This window comes from Aulostomus chinensis, chromosome 1, assembly GCF_037954235.1.
Source record: "Aulostomus chinensis isolate RoL2024-O1b breed Wild chromosome 1, RoL_Achi_v1.0, whole genome shotgun sequence".
In the NCBI taxonomy this organism is placed as follows: Eukaryota; Metazoa; Chordata; class Actinopteri; order Syngnathiformes; family Aulostomidae; genus Aulostomus; species Aulostomus chinensis.
Window position 1 is genome coordinate 58,436,504 of NC_141320.1, and position 11,126 is coordinate 58,447,629.

The window sequence follows — 11,126 nt, forward strand, 5'->3', positions numbered from 1 at the left end:
TGGTAAACAGCCCGGTCAAAGCTGTCTCGTCATGAAGGAAGTCAGCAAAAAAAGGATGATGAGGTTTATTAATGATAGATTATCATGGAGAAAAAATAAGTCATAATGGACATAGATTTGAGCTTGTTAAATTAATAAAGGGTGCAACCCCATCGCAGCGGCGAAAAACGCACGGAAACAAAGGACGACACGCTGGTGAGAAGACGTCCAGCGCTGTCTGGGATAGTTCATTATTTTCTTAAACGTTTAAGATGTTCATACTTTATATTTTTACCGTGCAACGTACTCATTGTGATTTATGCTCACAGTTTTGAGCGCTTACCTTGACTTGATAGTCCATAAAGCTGCGTTTAGAGACTTGCTAATGATGCTAAACTAGCTTAAATGTTGACCCGCGTTTATTCAGGTGCGTCCTGAGACTTGGCGCGACTTCCCCGCACCGTCGCGCTTCTATCGTGCTGTTTTGCAGGTACGTTCTTGAAACTGTCTTTAGTTCTTTGTTATCAGCCGTTAGAAGGGCAGCTTTGTCAGTTTACAGTTGCCATAGTAACACCTCAAACGAGCGATTTAGCTTGAGCCGAACGACGTGTGCATATATACGGTTTTAACCAACACCCTGACAGCCAATCAGAAAAGAGCATTCAGCCTGACCATGGTATAAATATAAATACACAGGAGTGTACTGGTAACAACCTTTAACTTCATTTGTAAAGCATTTTGATGGACGGGGGTCTAGAGTTTGAGCTTGGCCTGGAGATCAGTCCAGGACCAGGACCCAGGACCAGTATCAGAAGGCACTTTGAACTCTCAAATGCAGTATAATCTGCAATCCCAGATACTGTGAATAAAGATGTAGCATTTACAAGATTAAAAAAAAAATCTTATATTTTAGTCCAATTCATGTTCTCAGGATGTATTTTGAGTGCATACTAGTGCATATTCCAATATCCTTTCGCAGTACTTCTGAGTTCTGGACCTTTTCACGCAGTATTACTGCTTAAGTAAACCTGGTATTTTAGCAACGTGAGGCTGCCAGAAAACAAGAATGAAACATTTGTTGTCCTGGACTTGTTTGTCTTCTTTGTTACTGTTCATTTGAAGTAACAGATGAGCGGTTTTAGATTTGTTGGCGTAATTAAAACCGTAATTAACAGCAGTGCAGAGGAATTGTGCTTCCGCGTAGGAACATGTAGCTAAAAGCTCCTGTAGAACAAAACCCCTCATGAGTAGCAAGCTGCGGAATCCTCAGAATCCTTCTTTTTTACTCCCCACCCTCATAAAAGTACTCAAACTATCGCCTAAAGTGACTTCGGGTAGTATTTCAAACTACACGGCAAGCAGATTAACGTGTTTTTCACCTAAAACTGCAATACTGTGATAGAATATTTGGTTGGGCGATGACATTTTGTTGACCTCTCAGTCCAATAAAGAGATAAATAAAGAAGCAGGAACCCACGGGTGACGGAGCTGCGCGCGTCTTCATTAAATACGTGTTGCTAATGAGTTCAATTACTTCTCTGTAACTAATTGCAGAGCCTGAACCAACTGCACCAATATAGTCCCAGCAGGACGTAGCGGGCCAGCAAACGCCGCCACTAATTGAAATTATTTCAATTAATACGGAGCCTAACCGAGGCTCAGCGTCGCAGTCCGGCCACAGCTCCTTCACTCCTTTATTTTTCCCGTAACCTCTTTGTTTTGACAATCCGGCCATCCACAATACAGAGAGCGACAATTCATCCCGCGGAGAAGAACAAGCGGGCGCGGGGGTCTGATCGATAAACAGAGTCGGAGCTGTGATTTATTTACCGCTGCGTGTTATGTAGAGGCGGGAGGAGGAGGAGAGGAGCCTGGTGATACGGCCACAGGCAGCCGACATAATGGGGCCCTCTCAATCTTCAGTGAGTGGCTTGTTGGCTTGTCAGGAAGGTTTCTGCCAGTGTTCAAAAGCGCTATCCGATCAAACCCCTGAGACGCGAGCGACCAGACAGATGATTACTCACTTTAAACGATTTGGGAGGGGAGGTTGGGATGGGGGAGGGGGGGGGGGGGGAGAAAAAAGAGAAATGACTAGAGCAGATATTGATGACTCAATAGACTCAGTGACAGACGATTCCATTTGTGTCTGGATAAAGTGTTGACTGTCTTGGATCAATCATAATATGGACGTCTTATTGAGCATAAAAAGCATGTTTAATGTCATTTAATTCTTGCTCGCCCCCCCCCCCTCTCCCCCTCGTCCCCCCCCCCCCCCCCTTCACCTCCTCCTCCCTGTCTTTTGGTAGAACCACACACATATCTGGCAGTCTGCCTCCTACAGTAAAAGTGTTCCAGAAAGAGACAGAGAAGCAATGGGGGGATGGGGATATGTTGGTAGTGGAGGTGAGGAGGAGGAGGAGGAGGAGGGGAGGAAAGGCACGGGTGAGCAAGGAGAGATAGTCAGGGGGAAAAAAAACAGAAACCTCATTCCTGGCAGGTATGTGTGTGTGTGTGTGTGTGTGTGTGTGTGTGTGTGTGTGTGTGTGTGTGTGTATGTGTGTGTGTGTGTGTGTGTTTTTGGAAGTTCTGATGGCACGGACGTGGCTCAGCTAGGGCCAATAACAGTTTACAGACTGCTGATGTCATCACATTTTGACAAACTTCTCAATCTGGAGTGACCTTCGTGGTGCTGAAACACACTCACCTCTCTCTCTCTCTCTCTCTCTCTCTCTCTCTCTCTCTCTCTCTCTCCCTCTCTCCGTCTGCTCGTCTCCCAGAATCTGCCGGATGTCGTGTCCTGATTTCGTACAATAATGAGGAATATAAGGTATCTGTAAGGATCGTGAAGGTCTGAGCAGGGAAAACCGATCAATAACGAATAACAATCTGAGACTGAGAATAAAGGCAGCGACTGTGAGATGACAGCGCACGCGTGAGGGTCAATACGGATGTTGTTGTTTCATCCTGCAGCTGCAGTTGGACAAAGTGAAATAAATGAACAAGAACTGGCTATTCAGCTGCTGGGATTAGAGCTCAGTCAAGACGAACACCTGATCATAATCTGGGCCACACCAGATGATAATCCCATGAGTCTATTTCACACAGGCCTGAGTACAGTTTTCAGCCATGAGCGCCGTTTGGCCTCACTCAAAATTGCAAAATTTTACATAAAAATGTTTATTTACTTGTTTTGAGAGCTCTTTTTAAAAAATATTTTTATTATCATTACATGAAGAAGTTGTCATTGGATCGTGTAAAAACGGTTTCCCAGTTTCTGTTTAACTAAAAAGTCCTCATCCGACGTTCCGATGATTTCAGCTGCTGGTTCGTCTGCGTTCCTGTAAGCAGTGAAAAGATTCAGCTCAACTCCATGCTAGCGCCACAAGCTGCTCTAAGAGTAAAATGAGTTAATACCACAGTTGGGCTCAGGCGTCTGCTCGATACCAGACACTTGAAAATATGACATTGAGATTTGAGTTGAGTTGAATTGACTTGATTTGATTCAAGTTGAGTTTATTTGATTCGATTCGAGTTGAGTTGAGTGGAATTGATTTGATTCGAGTTGAGTTTATTTGATTTGATTCGAGTTGAGTTGAGTTGAATTGATTTGATTCGAGTTGAGTTTATTTGATTTGATTCGAGTTGAGTTTATTTGATTTGATTCGAGTTGAGTTTATTTGATTCGATTCGAATTGAGTTGAATTGATTTGATTCGAGTTGAGTTTATTTCATTCGATTCGAGTTGAGTTGAATTGATTTGATTCGAGTTGAGTTGCATTGATTTGATTCGAGTTGAGTTGAATTGAGACTTCAGTTTATTTGAACTGAGTTGAGTTGAAATGAACTGGGTTGAGTTGAGTTGATTTCATTTGATTCGATTCAGGTTGAGTTGAAATGATTTGAATTGAGTTGAGCTGCTTTGAATCGAGTTGAGCTGAGTTGAATTGATTCGATTCAAATCGATTTGATCTTTCCAGTGCATCGCAGGTTCCTTTGGCGAATGTGACTCAGGATCAAGACTTAACGTTGCTCATCTAGCAGGTGATCCTTCAAGCAAGTTGTAATCCAGCGAGCGAGAAGTTTTTCTACGAGGAAGAAAACTCAAGATACCACCAAGATGTCCCGAGGTCTCAATCTGAGCCACATCACGACAGGAAGAGATAATCTGAACGATGCAAGCTCTCTAGTTTAACCGTCTTTATGTGTAACCTGCAGTGTTTTCATCACAGTTATGAATATTATTTATGTCTCATTAGGTTTTATGTCCCGCACATTGAAAATATTTATCTCACGTCTCCTTCACGGTCTCTGTGTCTTTATTTGTGTTACGTAAATTATTCCTTACAGTTTTATGGGTTTCTGCCTGTTCTTGTAGCTTAATTGTCTTTGCGTGGAGCGCCGCACCACCGGTTTTAAAAAGAGTTGTGCTTCTACTTTACAGGGATCTGGAGCCGGACCCAGGGGATGCTGGGTAGTACGGGGGGGGCTGCAAACCCTGGACAGGTCACCTGTCAATCACAGGGCCAATACAGAGTCGGACAATAATTCACACCTGTAGGCAGGCGTGCGTTTGTCTGCCAGCTACTTGATACGAGCTGTAGCCGACCCCACCTGGATTCAGCCGTTCAGTACGATCGTTTGACAACCCACCGTGTGTCAGCTAGCATGTAGCGTTAGCTCACTTTGGTACCTCCAAAAATGAACGACTGTTTGTCTCAAGTTTCACCGCTAAGAGAGACGTCTGCCGCAAATTTTCCCGATGCGAGGCGCTGACCACGGCTAGCGTGAATATCAGGGGTCAAACGCAAGACGCGGTCCTGCGAGCACGGGAGGCTAACTTAGCATAGCCAGCCAGCAACCACGACTGTAGTCCACGGCCACAAAAGCACACCAACTCTGCAAATCGGCCCCGTCTACGTAGAACGCCTATGTTTTTGGCTTAAATACTCTTTAAATATACACAAACAGTAGTAGTACAAGGACATTGGTGGTATTCTTCTCCCCTGAGCTCGACTTGGAGGGTCTCAGTTGACTCTGGGGTTCAAATCTGGACTTATTCTACGTTGCTGATTGTGTGTGTAGCTTGTTAGACGCATCTACTTATTTTTATTTGCCATAAATATAATACATTACATTGCAAGCGCAATAAAGGCTCGCCTCAAGAGGACTACAATGCTACATTGTAGCTTGTATTTGTAGCGTTAAATGCTAATCGGTTATTCGTAGTTTTTTTTGGGGGGGGGGGACTTGTATGAAGGTTTCAAAGACAAACAAGGATGAGCCGAAAGGACTTGATCAATTAGATTTTCTTTTCTTTTTTAAAGGAAATGATCAATCAATGGATTAATCATTAGGAAAACACTCGTTAGTGGCAAGCAGCCCAGCAGCTCAGAGGAATTGTAATTAGGGAATTCTGCTTTTGCTTAAAAAAAAAGTTTAAAAAAAAAGTACTTTGACAGTAAAAATCCGCCTCACCAACCTGAGTGAACCAGGAGATGATGTGGTAAACCTGTGGAGGAATCCGGCGTTGACACTCACCTCATCAGTCAGACCCCATCCTTGTCAAGCTCCACCTCCCCCCCCGAAGACTTCTACCAGATCTCTCCACCCGCCCCACCTTCCACCCCCACCGCTGGAGGCCTTCACCCTGGGGCCCACCTGACTGACAGCTGTTGATTTGGATCTCTCCATCACACGCCAGATAAAAGAGGGATTCACTTCTCATTCCTGCTTCTCCCTCTGCTCCATTCCTCCCTCCAATCCCTGGCGCAAACACAATTCCCAGGCACCGGACTTCTACAGGCCCCCCTAATGAAGTCATTCCCGGCACACATGATTGGGTGAGATTGCCACCCACCCCCTCCACCACCAACCCCACCCCCACCACCACAACTACCAGCACCGCCGCTCCTGCCACAATCTCAGGTCTCCCATCCCCCCCCACCCCAATCCCCTTCTGATTCTTCTCATGCGGAAACGGCGAGTGGTTGTGTGTGCATCCATTCTCCTCCATGCACGTGTGTGTTTGAACACCCGCGACATGTGTGTGTGGGTGTGTGTTCTTAACTAAGCTAACACAGCCTGACTGGCTACTAATTGGACGTCTCCATACGCGATGCAGCATTACAACCCAGAGAGAGTCACGCAGGAAGCTACACCTCCAACGCCGGGGAGAAAATAGAACGGTGGCGAGGGATTTTCCTCGCAGGAAATGGCGTTGGAACGGCACTCGCGGAGTTGAAGGAAAAAAAATCTATCAAAGGAGCAGAAATCCAGTCGTTTCAATCCATCCATCATTGTCTGGAAAGATGAAAGCTTCTGTTGAGTGATGATCTGGAAAGAAGGGAGACAGCTAATGAGTCTCTCATAATGTCAACCACACACACACACACACACACAAACAAACAAACAAACAAACAAACAAAAAAGAAGTATTTTCGGGGTCTCTTGCACAGCTTAGCGCGCATCATCACAGTCCCTGATAGTCGGCTCAGCGACACCTGCTCAGTAGGAATCCTCCAGAGACGAGCCGGCTGTCTGTCAGTCGGTCCGTCTGCCACTCAGCGCTAACGCGACAGCCTGTCCCTGAGTGCCTGTGAACACTCCGCCACAATTCTGACAACACACACACACACACACACACACACACACACACAAAGTGAAAGTGTTTGAGAATGTACCCTCCTGTGACGAGGCTCGTTTAAAGTTTTGTCTATGGAGGGGGTGGGGGGTTCTGAGTGAGGATGAGTCACATCTGAGTGGCTGCTATCAAATAGGTCCGTTTTTATTAGCGTCTTTGGATACCAGGAAGCGGTTCAAGATGATGAATCCACCCAAAAGTGTGTATTCGGAGTAATTATACACGTTGTTTTTTTTTTTCCCAGCAGATCGAAGTATTCCTGATAAGTGTCAATTATGAAACTCCTGAAGTAAAATTTGCATAACAATAAATGCAGTTCATTATCAATACGCCAACATGGTGCATCATTAGAGATGGATATCATTATCATAGTAGGACATTAGCATAATGAAGAACGCCATTTGCATGGGAGATGTTCCTGTAAACCCACAAAGGATTCACGCGCCTCAGCAATCCATGAACCCGAGAGGCGACCGACTCCCAAACGAAGGGTCGCCGGTTCGACCCTCTTGCCGCCGATGAGTCGGCGGTCGGCGCCCTAGCACGGTAGCATCCACCGTCAGCGTGAATGAGGCAACGCCGTAAAGCTCTTTGAGTAACGCTAAAAGAGACCGATAGTTGGGACGTTCCTGCATGAATGTTGAGAGGAATCGGAGTCGTGCGTTCAAGTGCTTCTCCTAAGCTAGCGGCTGTCTCCGCTTCCCTTGGCGTCATTTAAAGTGATGCTTTGGGTCTCACAAACAGCTGTCTTGGCATCGTGACACGGCAGGCGAAAGTCGGCGCGGATATGCGCCGGCCGACGTTCTCGAGAGTTTGCGAGCGGTCGAGCTGTCGTCATTTGTCGGTCTCCGTTAGCTCGGGGCTAAATAGCGACAACTGGCTTGGTTTTTTTTTTGGTGTTTTTTTTCTTCCAGACTCCTGGAGTGATAAAGAAGGAACGGGATAAAAACGTCTTTGTGAGCTGAAGAATCCTGTTTGTTGGTGTTTGAACTGCAGGACACTTTAAAGTATCGCCTTAAGGCCAACTTGACCTTCTTAGCTGTGACGGAGGAGGTTCATGTGAAACGACATCCAACAGTTGAAGTCCCATGGTGAGGCTTCTTTTTTCAGACCTGTGCTACGCTGCTCAGCCACGTTGTTGCACTTGCATTCATCAGACGCTGTTCCTCCCCTTCATGTTTCCTACCATCACTCCACCACACCAACCTCCCGCTTTGCTCTTAAGTTTCCTTTTTTTTTTTTTTTCGTGCCGTGTGTCACGTTGGATGCCCCAGTCACCGTGACAACAGAAAGGAGCGAGAGGTGTTGTTGAGACGCAGCGTAGCACGTGTCTTCGGCGGTACGCTGATGTCGTTGCGTTGTTGTTGTTGTTGTTTTGTTTGTTTTTTTTACTCGAGCCTGACTGAGTGATGTTGGCGTGTGTCCCTGCTTGAACGCCGGTGAGAAGACTCTCGAAGTCACCGAAGTTAGCGGCGGAGGCGGGTGATCGAACAGTGGAACCGGGGTTTTTTTTTTCCCTCACCCTTCCTCCTGTGTGTCGTGAACTTTGACCCCTCGCCCAGTCTTCATCCGTGTGGTTTGCGTAGTGAATTCATGAGTGATTCAAATTGCTGCTACGTCTCTAAACATTTAGGCCGCGGTCGTACGCCCCCTCCATGCGTGGCCTTCACGGTGACCTCTGACCTCCTTCGGGTCCTCCCCCTTGATTCCAGAGGACGTTTTTTTTGTTTTTTTTTGGATGACATTTAAAGGAACGAGCAGCCGTATTTGTTTTCCTCATCATGACGAATGCTCCCCCGATCGCTCTCGCAGCTCGTCACGTGACATCGCTGTGGATTCTTGATGGGGGCTGCGTCTTTCCATGTTTGACTTTTCCTCCCACAAATAAAAATCATTCCCATGACATCAATGAATACGGATTATTCCTCCGCATCCTTCCTGCGTTCCATACCGTAGTCCCGCCTCATCAACGTGTGGCAGCAGTTAAAACAGGATTAATTGCAATCTGACGCTACACGGAATCGTATTAATATTTTTTTTTTGGTGGGGAGGGGGGGGGGGGCATTAAATCAGAAAGATTTTGAGTTTGATTCAAAGTGAAGCAATGAAGCGGCCACGAAACAAAGCAAAGGCACTTAGCATGTGTTCTCCTAGTTAAGATTCCCTCTCAGCAGTAATACAACGTTTCTGAGTGTCTGCTGGAAAACAAGCGGAAGGTCAAGAACACGAACAATAGATGTTGATTCCAATTATGTGTAAAGCATTGAACAAGATGCGCTAATGATGGCGTTGTCGGGAGAAAAAAGGTGTTTATGCGCTACTCTCCCAAAGCCCGTGGAACACTTTATTAAGCAAAGGCTTTATTTTCATAAAGGCTGATAAGACTTCAAATGATTCACTGAAAAACAGTCCTGGCATCAGCGCGTGTGCGTGCGCGCGTGCGTGCCGGCGCGCGTGCGTGCGTGTATTTATCTCTCCAGACCCTGGGAGACAATCAAGACAAAGATGATAGCACATTTTTGAAATGCAGCACGCAGACATAATGAGATTGCAGCTACTTCAGGAACAAAACCAGACAAAATGCTTCTTCTTTTTTTTTTTTTTCCTTGTCTTTTTCCGTTTTATAAACGGCTCCGTGTTTTAGTTTATTCGCTCGCGCCTAAAAAAAGAAAAAAAAAAAAGCCATCGTTTTCAATTAATGAAGCGGGGAATGAGTCCGAGGTCCTGCGGGATGTGGATTAACTATGATGGCTTGAGGGCCCAATCTCACACTGAGTCTGCGCTGCTGCGGTCCGCATGGTGGAATCTCTCATTCAAGGCCTCCGTCAACCTTCCTCCTCCACCCCCCCCCACCCACCCTCTTCTTCCTCCACCTCCACCTCCTACCTCCAACTCATCCCTTCATTCCTCATCCTAAGGTGAGTTGCTTCAGTGTAGACCGCAATTAGTGGTGGGGGGAGATAAAACTGTAAGTGTTGCACCCAATTAGTGCATCAGTGACCGCTCCGCGCCTCCTCCGTGGCGAGGCCCTGCGAGGGAGGGAAGGAGGGAGGAGGGGCAGCGGCTGAGTGAAAGATCGGAGGAGGGATGACAGGAAAGGAGAGAATGTGCTGTGGGAAGGAGCGAGATAAAGGGAGGACGAGGGATGAAACAGAAAACCAGAGAGGGAGAGAGAGAGAGAGAAATGACTAAAAAATGGCTTAAGCATTCATTTTGAGTGGCGAGACAGGTCCTATTAACATTTAACAGCATTTGCGCAACTTGGTTTAGAGGTTAGGATGCAAATGAGGAGGAATTAAAACTGGCCAGAGGTTTGTCATTGATGGATTGCAGTCTGGCGGTACTCACCACTTCCTAGTGTCCATCACAGACGATTACTGTATAATTAAACCTTATTTCTGGACTCTCCGACGCATAATTACTTGTGTGGGAATGTAACCATCATCTAAAAGCTCCCGCAAAATGCTTTAGCATTTAGTCTGCAGTCACTTCATGGAGCGGTGACGGATCGTCGCGTCCGACGATCGGCAAAAGAACAGTCACTTTTAATAAGAGGTGTGAAAAAAATATTAGGCGACAGTGTGCTGATTATAGGAAAATTAGGCTTTCAAGTGGTAAAGTCCTTTGTGTTATTTGCATAATTTATTCCAGCTTTGCTCCCCCGTTCAACCACCTCTGGATTTTTAGGAGCTGTGGGCAATTTCCTCTCCTATTTGAATAGATTGCACATTTAAGACTACTTAAGGAAAATGGTCACTTAGCATATTTTAATTGTCGTGCAAAGAGTGGAACAGAGGTGTGAGGCGAAGCTTATGAAACGAGGACCCTTTAAAGTGAAGAGGACACAACAGTGTTGTGGCAGATAACCTCGGTGTTACGCGCGCGCGCACGCACGGGCGCTGACTCACACCTGATTGCGCGCTCGGTCCTGGATCTCTTTCACACACACACACGCACACACACGTGCGCGCGCGCAAAAAAAAACCCCTACTTTTTGTCTTCCGATGCAGCTACAACTTGTTTTTATTAAAGTTCCGCGCAAGATTCGGAAAAATCAGTTGCTCGGTTCGTCCCCCGGACAGAAAACAGCGTCCTTGCACGTCAGCGAACCGCGTTTTCGTCACAAACACCCGAATTCGTCGTTCTTCTTGTGAACCGTGACCCCCTGGAGGGAAGATGGCGGCCACACGCCCGGATACTTCGACCAGGGGTTTCGCACTCAAAGTCGTAGAGTTCATGCGTCCGTATTGAATTCTTGGGAGGGAGAATCGTTTTTTGAATTTAAGATCCGTTCGCTAACTTAAAGGTTCAGCGAAACGTTTGTTTGTTATGAGCGAATCTTTCTACGTCGCTCCAAAACGCAGACGCAGACGCGTGATGACTCATCAAGACTTGCTTTGTGCTTCGGTTCCGCTCGCTAACGGTTTAGAACACAGGCAGAACATCTGCTAGAACATGAGCGAGCAGCACTTTAGGCCCGGTGTGAACTTTTCTACACATTCAATTC

General features: G+C 46.3%; 1 long non-coding RNA gene across 1 annotated transcript; it reads left to right on the forward strand.

Annotated features, from left to right (window-relative positions):
* Positions 1-205: 205 nt before the first annotated feature.
* LOC147272445 (uncharacterized) lies at positions 206-4,241 on the forward strand. Its single transcript, XR_015115890.1, has 3 exons — positions 206-469; positions 2,757-2,806; positions 3,957-4,241. It is a non-coding gene; the product is annotated as an uncharacterized LOC147272445 (long non-coding RNA).
* Positions 4,242-11,126: the final 6,885 nt, after the last annotated feature.